The sequence below is a fragment of the Pelodiscus sinensis genome, chromosome 26, assembly GCF_049634645.1.
Source record: "Pelodiscus sinensis isolate JC-2024 chromosome 26, ASM4963464v1, whole genome shotgun sequence".
In the NCBI taxonomy this organism is placed as follows: domain Eukaryota; kingdom Metazoa; phylum Chordata; order Testudines; family Trionychidae; genus Pelodiscus; species Pelodiscus sinensis.
In genome coordinates, this window is record NC_134736.1 from 22,110,042 (window position 1) to 22,130,910 (window position 20,869).

The 20,869-nt window shown below is 52.3% G+C and overlaps 4 non-coding genes across 4 annotated transcripts; 3 read left to right on the plus strand and 1 right to left on the minus strand.

Annotated features, from left to right (window-relative positions):
- Positions 1 to 1,483: 1,483 nt before the first annotated feature.
- TRNAK-CUU (transfer RNA lysine (anticodon CUU)) lies at positions 1,484 to 1,556 on the plus strand. The gene has a single exon. It is a non-coding gene; the product is annotated as a tRNA-Lys (tRNA).
- Positions 1,557 to 4,631: 3,075 nt separating this feature from the next.
- Positions 4,632 to 4,713, plus strand: TRNAS-GCU (transfer RNA serine (anticodon GCU)). Its single transcript has one exon. It is a non-coding gene; the product is annotated as a tRNA-Ser (tRNA).
- Positions 4,714 to 11,452: 6,739 nt separating this feature from the next.
- Positions 11,453 to 11,524, minus strand: TRNAF-GAA (transfer RNA phenylalanine (anticodon GAA)). Its single transcript has one exon. It is a non-coding gene; the product is annotated as a tRNA-Phe (tRNA).
- Positions 11,525 to 20,102: 8,578 nt separating this feature from the next.
- TRNAL-UAA (transfer RNA leucine (anticodon UAA)) lies at positions 20,103 to 20,185 on the plus strand. Its single transcript has one exon. It is a non-coding gene; the product is annotated as a tRNA-Leu (tRNA).
- The last annotated feature ends 684 nt before the right edge of the window (positions 20,186 to 20,869 follow it).

A 20,869-nucleotide genomic window follows, 5' to 3' on the forward strand; every position in this document is an offset into this window, starting at 1 on the left:
ACATGAGGTAATTTACCCAAAGCATCTTCGAGTTCTGCATATTTATACCCATAAATCAATTTCATGAAACTTAAACTTAAAGGGGTGGAGATCTGTCACAAAGTGACAAAACTAGCCTGCTGAAGCCTCCTATCAGTTGAGCAGAGGGAAATAAACTCCATCACTCTGCTCATCTGACCAAGTGGGTTGGGCCCATGAAAGCTCCCAATACACCTACTTGTTAGTCCCTAAGGTGCTACAGGACGACTCATTTTTCTGTGACAATGGACATAGCAAGAACCGGCACTGAGAGCCCAAGAGTGGGAGAGCAGCTCACACACACCAAGGGGCTGCCAGGGGCAGGACATGAGCCCTGGGAGGCAGCAGTGACATCACAAGGGCCTTTTGCAGAACCTCAGCTCATTGGCTGGGAGGCAGTGACCTCACAGAGGGACCATGGCAACAGCCAGGTGGGACAGGCTGCAGGGCTGGGGCATCTCAGAGACCCCCATGGCCTGGCTGCCTGGAATCTCCTTTGTGAGGTTTCCCCTTGAGGGCAGAAGGGATTGAGGGTCCCAGCTGGGAGTGTCTCTGTGGAGATTTCCCCTTTCCCCAGGCTGCAGTAGGAGGGGCTGGGGCAGGCAGGGTTACAGGAGGGGCTGGCACTGAACTGAAGAGAGATCTGGGAGAAGCAAGAGAGAGAGGCTGCAAACACCCAATGAGGATGGGATTTGAGCCCAAGCGTGCAGAGCACAATGGATTCTCCAACTGCAGCTTAGTTCTTATCCCTTATTTTCACTGTTGGGGGCTCAGTAGCCCACCTGGCCCCTAAGCTCAGCTGGCGCTAGAGGCTGCCAGACAGTGTGAGCAGGTTAGAGGGGGGATTTGTGTATTTGGGGAAGGGCCCTAAGTCTTCGCTCCCAGTCACGCACCTTGGCAGAAAGACCAAGGGCCCCTGCACAAAGTGCATTGTGGGAATAAGAGTTGGGGCAGCAGGAAAGGGGCTGGCCCCTCAGCACCAGGCCACAGGCAGGAGAAGATGGGAGTGAATCCTGCTACCTCTGCCATGGCTTGGCCCAGGAGGGCTGGGGTCTAGCAGCTTTTCACCCCAGCTTTGTGGGAGGCCAAGTAGGAAGGGGCCTCTGGAGGCTCATAGCCCCCTGGCTGCTGTGTCTGTGGAAAGGGGGGAAGAGGACACATACCTCTCACTGGGGAACAGGGCGCATGGATCCCACTCGTTCCTGCAGAAAACGAAAAAGGCTGAGCACTTGGCAGAGAACAGGCCAGATTCCTGCTGGGAGACTCTGGGGGCTTTCTCCTCTCACTGGAGAGATGGAAATGGGGCTGTTCCTTGTGGGGAAAGAAGTGGGTGTGTCAGAAGGGGGGTTTGAGCTTAAACCTCCCCACAAACCAGAACCCCACATTAGGGGCAAGAAAGAGCCTTGTCAGGCAGTGGAGAACATGTGGCTCCTGTTACAATGTGATGGGATATTTTTTGCATATAGTCTGGCTAGCTCAGTTGGTAGAGCATGAGACTCTTGATTTCAGAGTCATGGGTTCAAGCCCCATGGCAGGTGATGCCCTCCTTTAACTCACATTCTCAGCTTACAAGCAATTCACTCTCAGCTTTCACCAGGGTTTTAGAAAGAAAAAGTCTAGTCCTGGGATCCAGCTTTAGTAGAACCAGAGAGAGAACCAACTGCAATTTCCATCTTCTGAGGAGAAGGGAAGAGGATTTTCTTCTTCTCAGTTCTAGCCACATCAGCCCAGGGAGGAGAAAAAATAACCCTCCGCCCGCTGATTGTCCCCTGTCAGCTTCTGTAGCTTCACCTCCTTCCACAGCAGCTCCAGCTTTGAGCTACAAATCTCAAGGGCCTGGTGAGGAAATGAGGAGCTGGCAGCTCGGGTTAGTCGCGTCCCTGAGAACAAGAGGTGGAGTGTTCACAAGGTGCATTCCCCTCCCCCGCAGAGCAGTTGTAGAAAGAGCTAGGAACATGTGTTTCTGTGGTGTAGTGGTTATCACATTTGCCTAACACACAAAAGGTCCCTGGTTCAAAAGCAAGCAGAAACATATGGTCTTCGCTTATTGCCGTGCCCCGGGTACATGAAGCTCCTGCTACTCAGACTGTGCCTGGGATGAGCCCAACTCACATGTGACGGGGGGGTGTGATGGTGACATCAGCTGAGAATGCCCCTTGGTGGCAGCCTGGGGAAGCCAGATGGGTCAGGCCAGGCACCTGATGGACACTTCTGTCTCAGCCTCCCCTGCCCTCGGAAGCTGGCGTATGGGGCCAGCTCCTCCTGCTGCTTCCCTTGTGTGACTTGCCCAAGGAGGAAGTGAGGCAGGAATGGGGCAGAGGAGGGAGGCCAAGCTGAGGGGGGCAGGACAAAAGCTCAACGTCTCATTGGGACTCAGTGGGGTGAGCAGAGACCCCCCCCCTTCTTCTGCCAAATCCTGTGGGGTGGGGCTGGCTGTCGGGAGGCAGAGTCCTCAAAATCCACTTTCTTTGGCTTCCTTTCCTGCAGGCTCCCTAGAGAGGGATTTGTGCCCCCTGCTGCGAGTCTGAAAACGCCTGCCCCCTGGCAGCTCTGTCTCTTGTCTGGCAGCCTGGGAGGGGCTGGGGCCCTGGCGATGCAGAGTGAGGCCTATGCTTGCCCCCTCAGCATCAAACGTGCCCCCCTGCTGTGGTCCTGTAAGGCGACCTTGACAATGAAGTGCTATTTCTGGGTACTAAGGCATCTGTAATATCTATCCCACGTGTTAACAGTGCACCATTACTTTGAAATACAATGCGCTTGCCAGTCCAACGTCCCTGTAAACCTCATTCCATGAGGAGGAAGGGACATTTCGGAATAGCAGATTATTTCAAAATGTGGTGCTGTGTAAACACCAAAGCGTTTTTCAAAATAAGATCAAAATGACAACTTCTGTAGCTCAAAATGTTTACCATATGTCAACCCTCTGTCTATGCTGAGCCCTTAACTTGAAATAAGATGCTACATCAGGGCTCTGTTTGCACTACAGAGACAATGCTTTAGTCCAGAGAACACATCTGCTCTTCCACAAAATTTTTCAGAAGAGCAAACATGCTTTTTTGGTATCTCTGTGAACTTCATTTTATGAAGAAAGGATGTTCCAGAAAACGGTTTTTTTCCCCACATTTGGCCCAGTGTAGACAGGCCAAAGGTCAAAAAAGCCTCTTCCAAAAAAAGTAGCAGAAAAAGCTATGCAAATTGGGGTTCACAATTTGCCTAGCTTTTTCAGAAGAACAGTGTAGTGTAGACATAGCTGGAGTGTTGCACTGCACTGGTAGGGGAGATGGAGGGATAAAAGTGTCCGTGGGCATCTGCAGCCTTTCAGAATAGCCCTTGCCTCCACCCTCATTGGAGTCTGCTGGACTAAAGCCCATTCTGGTGTCAGCCTAAGGGTTGCCTGTTCTGTAAAAGCTGCCCTGGAAATGAAGAAGCAGCTAAAGTGACTCTGGTGGGATTTGAACCCTTTGCAGCATGGCAATTGCTGGGGGAAAAGAAAGGGGAGCCAGGTCTGTCTCTTTTGGGAGAGCAGGTAGGAAGAGGGAGGGGCCACTGAGCCCCCTGACAGTGAAAACAATTGGGCTATGTCTACGCTGGCAGGTTCTTGTGCCAGAAATATGCAAATGAGGCTAAGCGTAGCGGCATTGCACAAGAGGGTTTTTCTTGCACAAGAAGGGGCTGTGTAGATGCTCCTTCTGGCACAAGAGCCTCTTCCACAACAATGGTGGCTCATTAGATATGCAAATGAGGCTCACCCTCTCCGTTGGCCACTTGCCGCTGCTCCTACCGGCCACTCACCAGCAACTCCCTCCAGCCGCCCCATCCATTCTGCTGTGGGTGCCAGTGTCTCACCACACTGTGAAATCAGACCAGAGATGGACACTGTCAGTAAATACTCATATCGGAAACGCTCCTCTGGATGCTGGGCCCACCAGAGCCCTGTGCCGCTGCCATCTGCCTGCTCCGTGGACGTCTTCCCATTGCAGAGCACGCGCCGAGCCAGACTGTGACTAGACAGCCCCTCTCTGGGCACCCAGGGGCTACATCTACACTGCAGGCTTCTTGCTCAAGAATGGCCGTTCTTGAGCAAAAACTTGAGGAGCATCTACACTGCACGCGCGTTCTTGAGCAATTAAATTTACAGCAAAACGTAGGAAAAGAGGGCTTCTTGGGCAAGAGTTATTCCTCTCCCCATGAGGAATAAACCCTCTTGTACAAGAGCTCTTGCACAACAAGGTAGTATGAATGGGCAACAGGGTTTTTTGTGCAAGAAATCCCTATGGCTAAAATGGCCATCAGAGATTTCTTGCACAAGAGAGCGTGGACACTGCCACAGACATTCTTGCGCAAAAGCACATGGCAGTGTGGACGTGCTCTTGTACAAGACATTTTGCACAAGAACTCTTGCACAAAACAGTTCTTGTGTAAGAAGCCTGCAGAGTAGATGTAGCCAGGGGGTGTTTGGGTTTGTTACGAGCACTGAGCTTTGTACAACAGCCCAGGGAACATTGTGAAAAGCCAAAACCTTCCCGCCCTGGGTGTCCCTGGCCAGCGAGAGTGGCACAAAGGTTCCTGGCAGTGATGGCTTTGGGTAATTGGTAACAAACCCTTACAGCTCAGATGAGGTGGCCGAGTGGTTAAGGCGATGGACTGCTAATCCATTGTGCTGTGCATGCATGGGTTCGAATCGCATCCTCATTGGGTGTTTGCAGCCCTTCCTCTTGCTTCTCCCAGATCTCTCTTCAGTTCAGTGCCAGCCCCTCCCACTGCAGCCTGGGGAAAGGGGAAATCTCCACAGAGACACTCCCAGCTGGGACCCTCCATCCCTTCTGCCCTCAAGGGGAAACCTCACAAAGGAGATTCCAGGCAGCCAGGCCATGGGGGTCTCTGAGATGCCCCAGCCCTGCAGCCTGTCCCACCTGGCTGTTGCAATGGAACCTCTGTGAGGTCACTGCCTCCCAGCCAATGAGCTGAGGTGCTGCAAAAGTTCCTTGTGATGTCACTGCTGCCTTGCAGGCTCATGTCCAGCCCCTGGCCAGCCCCTTGGCATGTGTGAGCTGCTCCCCCTCTTCCCCTGTCACTCAGGGCTGGTTCTGGGGCTCACGCAGGGAACATCAGAGGCTGCTCAGGGGGCCACATTGCTAGGCCAGGGGCCCTCCTGTGGGGCTGTGAGTGTTGCTGTCCCTGCTGTACAGACAGGGCCATAGAGCCTCAGGAGGCTGCAGCGGTGGGAGACACTTCCCTGGTTTCGGGAGGGAGACGAGACGTCAAGGCCCATGACTTAGAGCCAGCTAGCGGTACCCATGGAAAGCTGATTTCAGAGGGGTGTGATCAGCCCTTGCTGTGTATTTGGCTTCTTCAAAGGGGCTTAATCAGGAACTAAAAGTTGAAGAAGGAACATTTAGAAGGTGAATTTCTGTCTCTGGCACTGTCCCACCTGGGGTGACAGTTTTCTCTCACTGACAAAGAATTTACATTCCTCTGCTTCCTGAGACAGTTGGCAAAGATGCTCCACAGTGGCTGTCTCTCTCTCTCCCTCTCCCTCTCTCTACAGAAGCTGTTCAGACCTCTCACTAGCAAATGCTGGTGTTAGGTGCAGCTCTGAGTGCTAAAAGCCCAGGTGTACAAAGTCAGAATGAAGGGATGCATTTTGCTCTAGAAGTAACAGCCAGAGGGAGGTGGCTGTAGCAGAGCAGGGTCTGTCTGGAGACAAAGCAGAACCTGAGGATGAGAAGGCCCATGCGAGGCAGAGACTCCAGAGCAGTGGGGGGGCTAGTTATTTGGTCTGGCAAACTGACAGAAAATCCCCAAGCCATGAGCATGGTGCAGGTGAAGCCCATGGGGACTACCCAGTGCATCAGATTTTATTATTTTCCTTGTTTGGGGGTTTAGAAATCACGTCTGAGCTGGTGGATTATTCTTATTGTATGTTACTAAGCATTGCAGCCCAGGGATTTTCCTTGCATAATTCATTGGGGTCCGTTTTTGCACAAGAGGCTTTTGCGCAAAGAGGAGCTGTGCAAACTGGGGCTCTTCCTGCCTCCTGCTTCCCCTGGCTCCAGCCTGACCCTGGCCTGTAGTGCCTGCTTGGCAAGTAATCCTTAGGTTGCTCTGCAATTGACAAACAGTTTGTGGGTATGAGCTGTCAATCACACTTCTTGGCTGCACAGGCCTTGAGACCCCTCCAAGGCTGGAGGGAAATGGGGAATGGCTGCACCTTGGAATTCAAAGGTGTTGTCTGGGACCATAAATTGGAACAGTTTTGGAGACACTTTTCTTTTTTTAGAAGAGGCTTTTCTGACATTTGGCCCATCTACATGGGCGCAAATGTGGGGAAAACCTTCTCTTTGGGAAGAGCCTTATTCCTAATACAATGAGGAACACAGGGCTTCCGAAAGAACACGCCCACTTTCTTGGAAACTGATCTAAAAGAGTCGACCCATTCCATGAACACAGCAGAGTTTTTCACAAATACATAAGCTATCATGGAAAAGCTCTATAGTGGGGCTGTAGCCAAGAAAGGCACCATGGCTTAGTTGGCTAAACCCCTTGCCTTGTAAGCAGGAATTCCTGGGTTCAAATCCCAGTGGTACCTTGTTGTAGCCTTTGCTCATGTTTTCCTGTGTGCTTCTGGGACACAGAAGAGGCCTTCCCTGGCCACCCATGGAACTGCTGGTCAGGAAAAGGCTGATTGGGGAGGAGTGTTGGGAAGAAGGAAACCACAAGCCTGGAGTGGGTGGAGAGGCTGCTGTGCCTGGCACTGACAAGGCAGGTCTCTGACTGCAATTGCTGGGACAGGAGAGCCAGCGCCTCATTCCCTTGGGGTGTCACTGCCCAGAGAACCTGCGAGGGATGCAAATGTAGACACTCAACATTGGAAATGAAGCTGGGATTTAAATATCCTGCACTTCATTTGCATATTCACAGACCAGTGCTATTTCGAAATACTTTATTTTGCAATACAAAACGCTGTTGAGATTCGCTTATTGCAGGAGAAAACCCTTCGTCAGAACTAACCCTTAAACCTCATTTCATAAGGAGTAAGGGGGATTTTGAAAGAAGGGTTTTCTTTCCAAAGAGCTGTGTCTAGACAGCGCCTGGTAGTTCAAAATAGCAGATTTCAACATAGCAGCCAGACATGATTATGCAAATCTCCGCTTCATTTGCAATGTCACTCAGCTGAATTTGCATTTCTCTCTGGGAAGAGGAATGACGTGTAGAGAAACCCTCACATAGGGGAGATGCAGAGATCAGAATTTCCCCGCCTCCCTCAGCTTGTCTGGCTCCTTTGCCCCATTTCCTGCCTCCCTCCCTGAGCTGACCCAATGGCCGAAAGGGACAGCAGCTGCTGCTGGGTAAGGAGTGGGGGGGAGAAGACCAGTAACAAGACCCTGGAAGCAAGAAGGACCTTCCCTGGCCACCCACCATTCAGTCTGACAAGTCTGAAGGGGGAATTTGACTGACAGTCTCCTCTGAGCTAGAATTCCAGCTCCCACAGCGATCACTGGAAAGGGGCAGCCCAGTAGGGACTGAAAACCACTGCTCCAGGTGAGGTTTGAATTCACACCCTCAGCATGTCTCCTATACACAGTTGGCCTCCGTCGGTCAGTTGACCATGGATGACGTATCCTAGTTCTCGTCTTGGTTCGTGTCGAATTGTCTGGGACAGCGTCGGGGACAGTGCCGTTGGTGGCTGAAAAGGCCAATCCGGGACAGGCATTCTTTGCCGCAGAAGTCGCAGCTATAGGTGGTTCCCTGGCTGTTGTTGTTGCGTAACTTCCTGCGGGCTCGCTTTTCTTCTGATGCACGCATCATGTTCGTTTCGCCTGACTTGAGCTGTGTGGTCAGGGTGCCCCTCCACTTTGGGCGGTCTGCTGCGAGGTCTTCCCAGGACTGCGTGTTTATGTCGATGGCTTTCATGTCCCTCTTCACGACATCTTTAAATCGCAGGTTCGGGCGCCCTGTGGTTCTCTTCCCAGATGCCAGTTCCCCGTAGAGGATGTCCTTTGGGATCCTCCCGTCCTCCATGCGGCGTACATGGCCAAGCCAACGCAGGCGACATTGTCGGAGCATGGTGTACATGCTGGGGAGGCCGGCTCGAGTCAGAACTTCGAGGTTGGAGACTTTGTCTTGCCAGGTAATACCCAGGATGCGGCGCAGACCTCGTAGATGGAAGGCGTTCAGTCTCCGCTCTTGTCTCGCGTATGTGGTCCATGTCTCGCTCCCGTACAGCAGGGTGCTGATGACGCAGGCGTTGTACACTGCCATCTTTGTTGCGGTTGTCAGCCTGGGGTTGGTCCACACTCGGGTTGTCAGGCCGGCTAAAGTAGAGGCTGCCTTCCCGATCCTCTTGTCGAGCTCAGCGTCAAGGGAGAGATTATCGGTGATGGTGGAGCCCAAGTACGTGAACTGGTGGACGACGTCAAGCTGGTAGTCGTCTACTGTGATGGCTGGTGGAGTGACAGTGTCCTGGCTTAGGACGTTTGTTTTTTTCGAACTGATAGTCAGCCCAAAGTCTTTGCAGGCCATGGAAAAACGGCTCATCAGCGACTGTAGTTCTTCCTGGGTATGTGTGACGACTGCTGCGTCGTCGGCAAATATCATGTCCCTGATCAGCGTCTCGCATATCTTCGTCTTGGCTTTGAGGCGAGAGAGATTGAATAGCTTGCCGTCCGATCTGGTGCGGAGGTAGATTCCTTCCGTTGCTGAGCCGAAGGCATGCTTGAGAAGCAGGGCAAAGAAAATCCCAAACAATGTGGGGGCAAGAACGCAGCCTTGCTTGATGCCGCTGCTGATGCTGAAAGGCTCGGAGCAACTGCCGTTAAACTGCACTGTTCCCTTCATGTCTGTGTGGAAGGATTCAATCAAACTCTGCAGTTTTGGTGGGCAGCCGATCTTGTGAAGGATTTTGAAGAGTCCGTCTCTGCTGACCAGGTCAAAGGCTTTGGTGAGATCAATGAAGGAGACGTACAGGGGCATCTGCTGTTCTCTACACTTCTCCTGGAGTTGTCGTAGGGAGAAAATCATGTCTACGGTTGACCGTTCTGCGCGGAAACCACACTGTGACTCCGGGTAGACACGTTCAGCCAGCTTCTGCAGTCGGGTCAAGATGACCTTAGCAAATACTTTGTCTACAATACTAAGAAGGGAGATGCCTCTGTAGTTGTTGCAATCACTTCTCTCGCCCTTATTCTTGTAGAGGGTGACGATCTTAGCATCCCGCATATCCTGCGTTACGGCTCCTTCTTTCCAGCACTGACAGAGCACTTTGTGAAGAGGGTGCAGTAGGGAACACTTGCACTGTTTCAGCAGGTCTGGAGGAATCCCGTCGCTGCCGGGGGCTTTTCTTGAGGCCAGTTTATCAACAGCCTTGCTGAGCTCTTCTACTGTTGGCTCTGCATCAAGTTCTTCCATTGTTGGCAGGCATTCAATGGCATCTAATGCTGTGGAGGTCACCGTATTCCGTCTGGAGTAGAGGTCGGAGTAGTGTTCCACCCATCTCCCCAACTGTTGTTGCTTGTCGGAGATTATTTCTCCAGTAGATGACTTGAGGGGTGCTGTTTTGCTCTGGGTAGGGCCCAGCGCTTTCTTGATGCCGTCGTACATGCCTCTTGTGTTCCCTGATATGGCTGCTTTCTGGATGTCGTTGCTGAGCTGCTGCCAATATTCATTCGCACAGTGTCTGGCAACCTGTTGAGCCTTGCTCCTAGTAGCCCTGAGAATTTGTAGGTTCCTCTGGCTTGGTGACCGCTTGTATTCTGCCAGGGCGGCGCGCTTGGCTTCTATGACTGGAATCATCACAGAGGACTTTGCTTCAAACCAGTCGTGCGTCTTTGTGGTCCTCTTTCCAAAGGTTGCCAGGGCAGTGCGGTGCATTATGTTCCGCAGTGTTTCCCACTTTTCCATGGCAGAGTCTCCTGTCTGTGTGGCATCAAGTTCCTTCTCAAGCGCTTCTGCGAATTTCTGCGTCAGGTCAGTCTGCGACATCTTGCTGACGTCGATGCGAGGATTTCCTTGTTTCCTTGAACGATGAAATCTCTTCGGGTTCAGCCTGATCTTGCAGCACACTAAGGAGTGGTCTGTGTCGCAGTCAGCGCTATGATAAGAGCGTACGTGCAGGACGCAATTGATAGCTGAGCGGCGAACTAGTATAAGGTCCAGCTGGTGCCAGTGTTTCGAGCGCGGATGTCGCCAGGAGACCTTATGCTGGGGCTTGGTCTGAAAGTATGAGTTGGCGATGCACAGGTTGTAGAAAGCGCAGAGCTCGAGCAGGCGTTGGCCATTCTCGTTCATTTTGCCGACGCCAAATTTTCCGAGGCATGAAGGCCATGAGTCATTTTCCGCACCTACTCTGGCATTGAAGTCACCCAGAAGGATGAGTTGTTCCTTGTCGGGGATGCTGTTGATGACAGATGTTAGGTTCTCATAGAACCGGTCTTTAGTTTCCAATGTTGCGTTCAGAGTTGGGGCGTATACGCTGACGAGGGTGATAGGGCCTGTGGTGGTGTTGAGACGAAGGGTGAGGAGTCGTTCTGAGCCATTACTGCCTGGTTCTACCATACTCAGTAGGCTATTTTTCACCGCGAAAGCTACGCCATGCTGTCTGGGCTCGTCTGGGGCCTTTCCCTGCCAGTAGAAGGTGTAGTCTTTTTCTTTCAGAATGCCTGAGTCTGCCAGTCGTGTCTCCTGTAGGGCGGCGATGTCTACGTTCAGCCTCAGAAGTTCGTTGTTGATGACTGCTGTCTTTCGTAGGTCGTCAATGTCCCGTACGTCTTCGGAGAGGCCCATCAACATTGTACGGACATTCCAACATCCCAGTTTAAGAGGTGGTCTCTTTCTCAGTGTTTTGTTGCCTGGTGCGATGGTTGCAGCCTGCCGTTCGGAATATTCCTAATCCCCATGCACCCAGTGAGGAAAGCAGACTGTGGCGGGGCAGTACCTGACTGTCTGGGGGCTGCCCAGCTTGAGGCGGGCGGTAACTGCCCAGTGAGACCCGAAGATCCCTCCCACCGTCGGGAACAACCCCTGGCGCCATGCTCTACGCCAATTGAGCTGTGGCTTATAACCGGTAAACTGTTATACACACTGCTTTATACACACTGTGCACTGACCCATTGCACCACTGGAGCAGACATTTGAGAGTTTTCTCCAAAGTCCTTACATTGAGAAAGTGAAGAAGCTCAAAGTAGAATTGAGCCAGAGGGGCAAGAAGATCAATTCTCAAGGATTTACACAAACCAACAATTCCCCAGCAGCCCATTGCCCTGTTCCATATCTAGGGCCAGCATTGGGTGGGCTGTAGTCAAAGAGGCAGCCACTCACAGGAAGAAGTCGGGGGCGGGGCTAATGAGATGATCTTGATTTGTCAATGCCAAGCTGTGATCAAAAACAGCAAGGTAAGGATTGAACACCAGGGAAGTTACTGCCACATGCCAGCACCTGCCAAAGCCTGGGATTGAACCAGGGACCTTTAGATCTTCAGTCTAATGCTCTCCCACTGAGCTGCTTTGGTTGCTGGATTTAGAGCTCTCTAACCTGCAATTCTCTGTCTGCGATGTTTGGCAGCCTGGCTGCATGTCGACAAGCCCTGCCCAGGAAGGCCAGACTGGCCTGTCCACAGCGCCCCTCCCCCACAGCCAGAGCCAAGGTTCCCTCTAAGCCAGGCCTGGGCAATACAGGCCAACGGGCTGGATCCAGCCCATGAAGAAGCCACCCAACATGGCAGCAAGAAGCCTCAGGCAGATTCCCTGCTCGCCCTGCCCCCACGCACAGCTGAGAGAAGGGGCTGCTGGGCCCTTTGTGTCTCACAGCTGTAGAGGAAAAGGCTTCAGGCCTGGTCCAAGCTTGTTTGTGGCTAATGGGAGCTGCCTGCTTAAAGCCCTGGCCAGTCCACACAAGCTCTTATTCACCCAGGAGCATGACCTATGCTGCCTGCACAGGGAAGGAGCTGCCTGAGAAATGTGAGCAAAGGCTACAACAAGGTACCACTGTGAGTTGCCCCCAGGATCTCCTGTTCACAAGGCAGGTGCTTTAGCCAGCTGAGCCATGATGCCTCCCGAGACAGGGTTGCTCTGGTTTATGGTCCAGGACAACACCTTTGACTCAAAAAATGAGGAAAAAATGAGGCGTAATGTTTGTTTGAACCAAGGGCATGCACTTTCTGGTTCGAATCAGGTGTGATTCGGTCAAGCGCGCTGATCGAGATCTTGCTAATGAAGCACAGGATATTTAAATCCATGCTTCATTAGCAATTTCGGTCACCTACATTTGCATCCCTAGTCAGAACTAGGGAGCAAATGTAGACGTACCCAAACAGCACTCTGAACTGAGCCCATTAAATAACAGAATATTTAAGTTCCATCGTAAAGTGTAACAACTATTTCATTTCATGTAGCGATATGACTCATCATAGCTTGTTTGCTAAATCAAGAAGATGGACAATTTTGTTTTATGCTTCAAAGGAGCAGATCCATGTAAGATACCGAATGGCTACGGAATGTGTTGCAGTGTTAATGTTCTTTGTATTTGATTTCATATTAAATAAATAAAGTCACGTACCTTGTTAATTATCCCTTTTTTCAGTATTTTTTCTTCTATAAAATTATAAAACTATATTTAGCTAAGCTATTTGTGAGTAACTGGCGGGTACCACAGTAGCCCACATCTGCACAAGCCCAAACGACCTCACTAGTGGTGCACATTATGAAACTCACTCCTCCCATGGATGGAAAATCTCACAGGGAACACGGCCCCCGCCCATCTTCTCTCCCCTCCCCCATTGGCAGCTACAGTCCCTGGGTCTGTGCAGGCTGGAGCCTCCTCCTACCAGTTCTCTGGCCTGAGTCATGCAAACCCCTCAGCCTTTTGCCTGTTTCTGCTTCCCTGTCCATAGCAGGAGGCAAAATCAGTGCAAGTCCACAACTCAAACAACCCTGTGGCCAGAATGGGGCTTGAACCCACAACTTGGGCTTTATTAGGACTATACTCTAACCAACTAAGCTAGGCAGCCCTATTGAACTGTAGGTCACAAGTGGCCCTTTCAAGAAAGGTGCCTCAGACAGTTGCAGAGACATCTCTGCAGCTGCCGAGGGCTCTTCTCTGATAGGTCCACTAGCGACTGACTGTGATGTGGGCTGGCTAGTGCAGCTGGTTTGAAGTTTGGTCAAGGTGGCTGGCGGTCGACATGGCGCACTGAGACCCAGGGGAAACAAGCAGCCGGAATCTCTTGCTGCCACCATCTTGCCACCCAGCTTCTGCCCAGTCAGCAGCAGCCGCAGCCACTGGGTCAGCGCAGGAAGGGAGGCAGGAATGGGGCCATGCCATTCCGCTCACAGCGCACTACATCATATCCTGCACGTGCAGGCTGCCTGCACACAGCATCCCAGCCTGCACATGCTAGCAGCCGGCCCCTGAGCACAGGGAGTGGCTCCGGCAGCAGCGAGGGCTTCATGTGCGGTGGCAGCTCACATTTTCCTAGGCCCTCCTGGGGCACAGAAGAGGCCCTCCCTGCCCACCCATGAAACTGCTGGTTCAGGAAAAGGCTCATTGGGGAGGAGTGTTGGAAAGAAGGAAACCTCAAGCCTGGAGCGGATGCAGAGGCTGCCCTGGGGGTGTCAGCGCCTAGAGAGTGCAACCTCTGCAGCTCCTGCAGCCATGGAGAGTGAGGGTCTGTGGGCATCAGGTGCTTCTCCCTTGTGGTTTCCTTCTTCCCAACACTCCTCCCCAATCAGCCTTTTCCTGAACCAGCAGTTCCATGGGTGGCCAGGGGAGGCCTCTCCTGTGTCCCAGAAGGACCTAGGAAAATGTGATCAAAGGGCACCACTGGGAGTTGAACCCAGGATCTCCTGTTCATAAAGCAGGTGTTTTAGCCAGCTAAGCCATGGTGCCCTCCCCAGGAAGTTTGGTGAAACTGTTCTATTCTATAGTCCCAGACAACACCTTTGCCTCCCAAAGTGCAGCCATTCCCTATTTCCCTCCAGTCCTGGTGGTGTCCAACTCCCTGGGCACAGAAAGCTACAGCTCGGTGGGCAGAGGCTCTAACATGCACATCTCCCCCAGCCGCTGGGACTGGAGAGTTGCCTTTGAGGTTTGACACAGTTGATGGGAGGGAGAAGTGCAGCAAATATTGATCATCTGGCTTGTAAATCCCTTGGTCCTAGAGTTTGGGTTTGAGTCCCCAGAAGGGGACCTGGCCTTCTTCAGTTTGTTCCCTTCCTGAGGGCACAGAAATAAAGAGAGAAAATTTCTTAACCCCACAGCAATTGGAGTTGGCCAAGGAGTTAGTGTCAACATTTAAGTAGAGCAAGGAAACCATCAGGGGTGTTTCTGTGTGTTTGTAGACTGAGGTTCATTCAAGTGGTTTGGTTTTTTGTGGACCAGCCCCAAACGCACCCCTAGAGACTCTGGAACAAAGAAGACACATGAGAAGAACCCAACTTTCTTCCTTTTGCTGTGACATGGATGGATCTAGCTCAGGTTTCACTCAGGGGGTCTGTCTGCATGTGAAGTACCTGTGACAGCCCCTGTGCTCCTCTGCCTCTCATCAGCAATGTCATCTACTTGGGGGAGCATGTGCCCCGAGACTTGTAGAAGGGACAACCTGGACCAGCCACTATTAGTTGGGCTCCCTTCAATAGCTCAGCTGGCGGAGTAGAGGATTGTAGTGTGTGCTTGGCAAATGATCCTTAAATTGCTGGTTCAACTCTGCTTAAAGGAGCAATTGTTTTCCCTCCAGTGTGGCCTTAGCAGAAGGCAACCAAGGTGGCTGCCTTGGGTCCATGTCTTTAGAGCCCTCCACTGCAATTTGCAGAAAGAGTGTGGGTATACGCTGCCAATCACATTTCTTGGGAGGTGCAGGTTCTGTCCACACGCAAAAGTTTTTTTGGAACAATGGCCGTTATTCCACAAGAACAATGCAAGAGTCTACACAGCAATTCTGTTATTTTGAAATAATTCTGAAGTAGCAGACGGCTTATTCCAACTTCTGCAAACCTCATTCTACAAAGAATAACGCCTCTTCCAATTAACTATTTTTAAAAAAGGCCTGTGTAGATGCGTCACTGCTGCTAGTTTGAAATAGCCCCTTCCTGGGGACATTCTAAGTTATTCTTCCTGGGTCTCTAAATCGAGGTAGCTCGTCTACACTGGGGAGCCTGCCTCGGACTATTCTGAGGTTTCCCTGCAGTGTAGACGTGCTAGTTTGAAATAAGCTATTTTGGAATCACTATTCAAGACCAGCTTATTCCAAAATAAATGTGCCGTGTAGTCGTAGCCAGAGAGATGAAGCAGCAGGAGGGAATCCAGGAGTGCAGAGGCCAGCCAGAAAACTGAGTATCCCTGGCACCAATGCACATTCTGCCATGTTGGTCCCATGGAGTAAGGGGCAGCACTCTGAAAACTCAGTATTCCATGTGGCTACACACAGAGATTTGTAGCTCAAAGCTGGAGCTGCTGTGGCAGGAGGTGAAGCTACAGAAGCTGACAGTGGACAATCAGCGGGCGGAGGGTTATTTTTTCTCCTCCCTGGGCTGATGTGGGGAGAACTGAAGAGAAGAAAATCCTCTTCCCTTCTCCTCAGAAGATGGAAAATGCAGCTTGTTCCCCTCTCTTTGGTTCTACTAAAGCTGAACCCCAGGACTAGACTTTTTCTTTCTAAAACCCTGGTGAAAGCAAATTGCTTGTAGACTTAGAATGTGAGTTAAAGGAGGGCATCACCTAGCATCAGGCTTGAACCCATGACGCTGAGATTAAAAGTCACATGCTCTACCAACTGAGCTAGCCAGGCACCATGCTGCATTGTTCTCCCATCACAGGGCCATCTCTTCAGTGATAGGTGAAGGGGCCCATTTAAGGATTTCTTTTAGCGCAGCAGCAAGGGGAGATAGAGGAAAATCAGCCCCCTTTGCAAGCTTTGTTCTCACGGCACCCAGTGCGCTGCAGCGAAAGCCCTTGTGCGTTAAAGGGCATTGGGGAGCCCAGAGCAGAGGGATCCCCTCAACACACACACACAGTCCCAGACCCAAGCCTCCTCCACATCCCGAATCCTGTGCCCTGAGTTCTCTACCTTCCACATCCTCACCCCTTTCTTGCACAAGAGAGCGTCCACACTGCCATGAGAGCTCTTGCGCAAAAGCACAGTGTGCACGTGGAAGTGTGGACGTTTGCTTGTGCAAGACTTGTTGCACAAGAACCCTTACGCAAGATGTTCTTGCACAAGAAGCCGCGAGTGTAGACATATATCTAGAGATATATCTAAAAGGAGAAGATGTTAATACAAAGTTATATGAGAGTGATAATATTACAGGGAATTATCCACAGTTGTCTGTATATGCAAATATATATGCAAATATCTTCTTTCACACTGATGGGCATGAATACAAAGATTAAGGCAAGACTACACAACACACAGGCCCTATGTAAGTTAGTTCTGCTGATGTTAATAAAATGCAATATTTTCCCCATTTCCAACCATATGACAGCAGTTTTAATGAGCAAGGGCAGTCCAGGAATTTAACTACTAAAACACATCTCAGCAGAAATTGCAGAAGAGGCTCTTGCGCAAGAAGGAGCTGTCTACGCTGCCCCTTCTTGCGCAAGAAAAACGCTTTTGTGCAATGCCGTTACATCTATTACTTTTCAGGAAGAACGGCATTGCACAAGAGGGTTTTTCTTATGCCAGAAGGGGCCGTGTAGATGCTCCTTCTGGCACAAGAGCCTCTTCTGAAACAAATGGTGGCTCATTAGGTATGTAAATGATGCTCAGCGATATTCCATGCTTAGCCTCATTTGCATATTACTCACGCAAAAAGCCGCGAGTGTAGACATAGACCTAGGCAGGTTAGGCTGAGATGGGAGGAGGCACCGCTGGGGTTGAGGCTCCTCAGTGGTACCTTGGCAGGGACCAGGGCGTTGCAACCACATAGGCCAAGGCCAATGGCAGCACCTCCAGCCTCTGGGACGTCTGTAGCCTTTGCTGCAAGAGGACACAAAACCAGGTAAGGTTCCCCCCTGATGCCCAGATCCCCCAAGACCCGGCAGCCCCAGCTTGCTCCAACACCTTCCGTTCTCCCGCAGCCTCTCTCCCGGCCACACATGGCACTTCTTGGTGCATCTCAAGCCAGGCCCTGCAAGGAGCCACCGGGGCAGGAGCCAGCCCTTGGAGCTCGGCTTGCACCGGAACCGGCAGTTTCCCACCACGTCTCGCTTGAGAAGAGGCGACTTGTTCCCCTTCTTCTACCTCACGTCTCCCTTGTCTCTGTTCCCTTCAAAGGTCTCCACTGCCTCAGGACCCACCTCCTCAGGGCGCTGCCCCTCTGCCACTGGGCTGGGAGCGGGAGACTCCACAGTCTCTGCACTTGGGCTGAGAAGTCTCACTGGGACTCATCTGCTGATGGCGTTAGTCAGCCCGATGGGCAGCCGGATCCATTCCGTAGAGCTGCCCGAGAGGGAGCTTTCCCAATCTCCACTGGTATTTCCTGGGGCGCTGTGTAGGGGATTGGGCTTGGCATCTTCTCTGCTGGAAATGCCTCTTCTTGGGAAAGCAGGTCCCAGGAGCTCATGGAACTTCTTCTTCTCAGCTTGGGAAAGGGACAAGCAAGGGGCGACGGGACAGGGGTTTATGTGATGATGACAGGGGTGCAGAATCTGGGAATGGAGGGATCACTCAATAACTGTCTGTCCTGAGGATTCCCTCGGGACAGTGAAATTGGCTGCTGTTGTGAGACAGGATCCTGGGCTAGTTGGACAACTGGCATGGCCTAGTCTGGCTGCTTTGATGTTCTATTTGGCTGTTCGTGTCCCCTCTGGGCAAGGGAGAATGGACCCTTCCCCCCCCCACCCGTCATCCTGAAGTGGACAGAAAATGGCCTGCGAAAGGCTAGTGTAGGTGAGCAAAGAGCTTTGCTTTATGTGTCCCTGATGGTCTAGTGGTTAGGATCCAGGCCCCAAAGGGACAGACCCAAGGCAGCCGCCTGGTCCTAAGGCCGGGCCTGCAGTCAGGGGGAGGAAGAAGAATCTCTCCTTTCAGTTGGACTCAAACCAGCAGCCCAGCTAGCTCTGTTGGTTAGAGCCTGGTGCTAATAATACCAAGGTCATGGGTTCAAGTCCCATGCTGACTACAGTGATGTTTGGGGAGGGATAGCTCAGTGGTTTGAGCATTGGCCTGCTAAACCCAGGGGTGTGAGTTCAATCCTTACAGAGGCTATTTGGGGCAAAAATTTATCAGGGATGGCAGCTTGGACTGAAGGGTGCTGGATGCTCCTGCTCCCCTCCCAGCAGGCAGGCTCTGTGCTTGCTGGAGCCTCCTCCTGCCAGGTCCCTGGCCTGCTATCTGCCAAGCCTCAGCCTGGCTCCTTTCCTGCCCTGCCCTCTGCTTGTGGGGCCAGCTCTGGGTAGATCCCCTGAGCCCCAGCATTGGGTGCAGCACTGCTGGGCCCCCAGAGCCCAGGCTGCAGCCAGGAGGGGGAATCGCCTGGTGGGATGTAGAAAGCTGCTCCCCTGGGAACCTTTCCCATGGCAGTGCCCCCAGCCTGGATAGCCCCTGCCTGGCCCAGTAGAGACCCCCCCCTCCCCAGAGAGCAGCTGCTGCAGGGCTGCAGTGGGAGGATCTGGCCCAGGGCTGCTCTCAGCAGAGGGGACTGTGATCCCAGCCTGGGGCCAGGGAAGCTGCTACCAGCTGGTGGGGGGGAGGGGGCTTGCGAGGGGTGGGGGCAGATAGGTGAGGTGGGGCAGGAAGGGGAGGCAGGAGGTGCTGAAGGGAGGTTGGGGGGATCATGACAGACGTGGGGTGGCTGGGAGCAGGGGTGCAATGGAGGGAAACTCGGGGGAGGTGTCGGGGGAGGTGTCAGAGGAGGCAGGGGAGGTTGGGAGGAGACTGGGGGAGTAAGAGCAGCCTGGCTGGGGAAGGGGGAGAGGGGAGAGGGAAGGGGAGACACAGGGCAGGGCTTGTACAGAAGGAGAGGGGGGAGATACCATGGCAGCTCCCCCACCCCATGGGGCAGGAGGGGGGCAGAGGTGCCTGGTGGTGGCACTTGGGGGCACCAACTCCTCAGCCCCTGACAAAATTTCTAAAGTTTATAACCAGGGCATCCCAAATGCCCCCTGCCTCTGTGGGTGCCTCTCCCTGCGCCCTGCGCCCCTCCCTCTGCAGGCTCCAGTCCCCCCGGGGGAGGAGCTGCCCCCTCCAGCAGCCTGAGGGGAATTGTTTCTGTGAATTTTTTTTTTAAGTGTAGATATCTGCAAACACTGATCTGTAGGGACTGGCAACAGTTTATTTCCATATTTGCAGATTTGTTATTTGCATAATGGATATGCAGATATGTAAATATGTTACCGGTCTGGGAAAAGTTTGTGAATGGGTTTGGCTGTCCATGGTATAAAAAAAAGGTTAGTAAACACTGGCCTGATCCATGGGGGCTGGCCAAATGCAAGGCAGGGAAAACACTAGGGCTCTGTCTACACTCACGGATTTTTGCATGAGAACTATGCAAATGAGGCTAAGCATGGAATATCGCTGAGCCTCATTTGCATGCCTAATGAGCTGCAATTTTTGCAAAAGAGGCTCTTGCTCCAGAAGGAGCTGTCTACACTGCCCCTTCTTGCACAAGGAAAACTCCCTCTCGTGCAATGCCGCTACGACGATTATTTTCAGGAATAGTGACATTGCACAAGAGGGGTTTTCTTGTGCAAGAAGGGGCAGTGTAGACAGCTCCTTCTAGCACAAGAGCCTCTTCTGCAAAAATGGTGGCTCGTTAAGTATGTAAATGAAGCTCCATGATATTCCACACTTAGGCTTATTTGCATATTTCTCGTGCAAGAAGCTGGGAGTGTAGACATAGCCCGGTGAAGGTGGGGGGGGGGGGATTTTCCCCACCAGGCCTTTGTCCCTCGGAATCCCTGGGGACGTTGGGTTTTCTCTTGTTTGGTTTCCTTTTTCCCTGCTTCCCTTCTCACTGGGGGGGGGGGGGGGGGGGGGCTCTCTCACCCTTTCGGTGGGAAGCCCTGGCACAGGGATGGGCCGGGAAGATGCTCTGAGAGTGAGCCCCTGGGCTATTTGGGGAGAGAACTTGCACACATCTAGCCTTTCCTCTTTCACCAGGATGGCCAAGTGGTTAAGGCGTTGGACTTAACATCCAGTAGATGTTTGTCTGCGTGGGTTCAAACCCCACTCCTGGTAGCTTCCTCTTTTGGACAGACATCCATCTGGATGGTGATTTGCCCTGCTATGAGGGCAGAGGACTGGACTTCCTTTCTGAAGGTCCCTTTGGCTATGTTTGGCGGCATCTTGCCATGTGCTTTTGTGCAAGAGGATCCATGGCAGTGTGGATGCTCTCCTGTGCAAGAAAGCTCCGATGGCCATTTTAGCTATAGGGCAAGAAACCCTTGTCCCGCATCCACACTGCCCTCTTGCGCAAGAGGACTTACACCTGTTAGAAAAGAGCGGTGAGGAGTGGTGTGAGGGTGTTGCTAGCAGCAGTGAGTACTGGGAGGTGTCCTGTCACCTGGGCTCCGTGTAGGGCTGCCAGATGGTTTCTACAAAAATACCAGAGACACTTGACATGACATCACAATCGACATTATTGTTATTATTTAGAAAATACCGGACATTTCTATTTCTATTTTCTCAGTTTGTTTCCTGAACAGGAAGCTCAAATACTGGACCGTCTAGTTCAAAACTGGACACCTGGCAACCCAGCTCCATGTCAGCAGGGACACGCAGTCCAACACCTCCCTCCATATGCTGGCCCAGCCTTGTGCCTGCTGGTGGGGCTGCCTCCCCCCACATCAGTGGGGCCTCCTGCCCCTGTGCTGCTGCAGCAACTGCCAGTCTGCCCACACAGAGGCCTGGCGGCCATGTCTT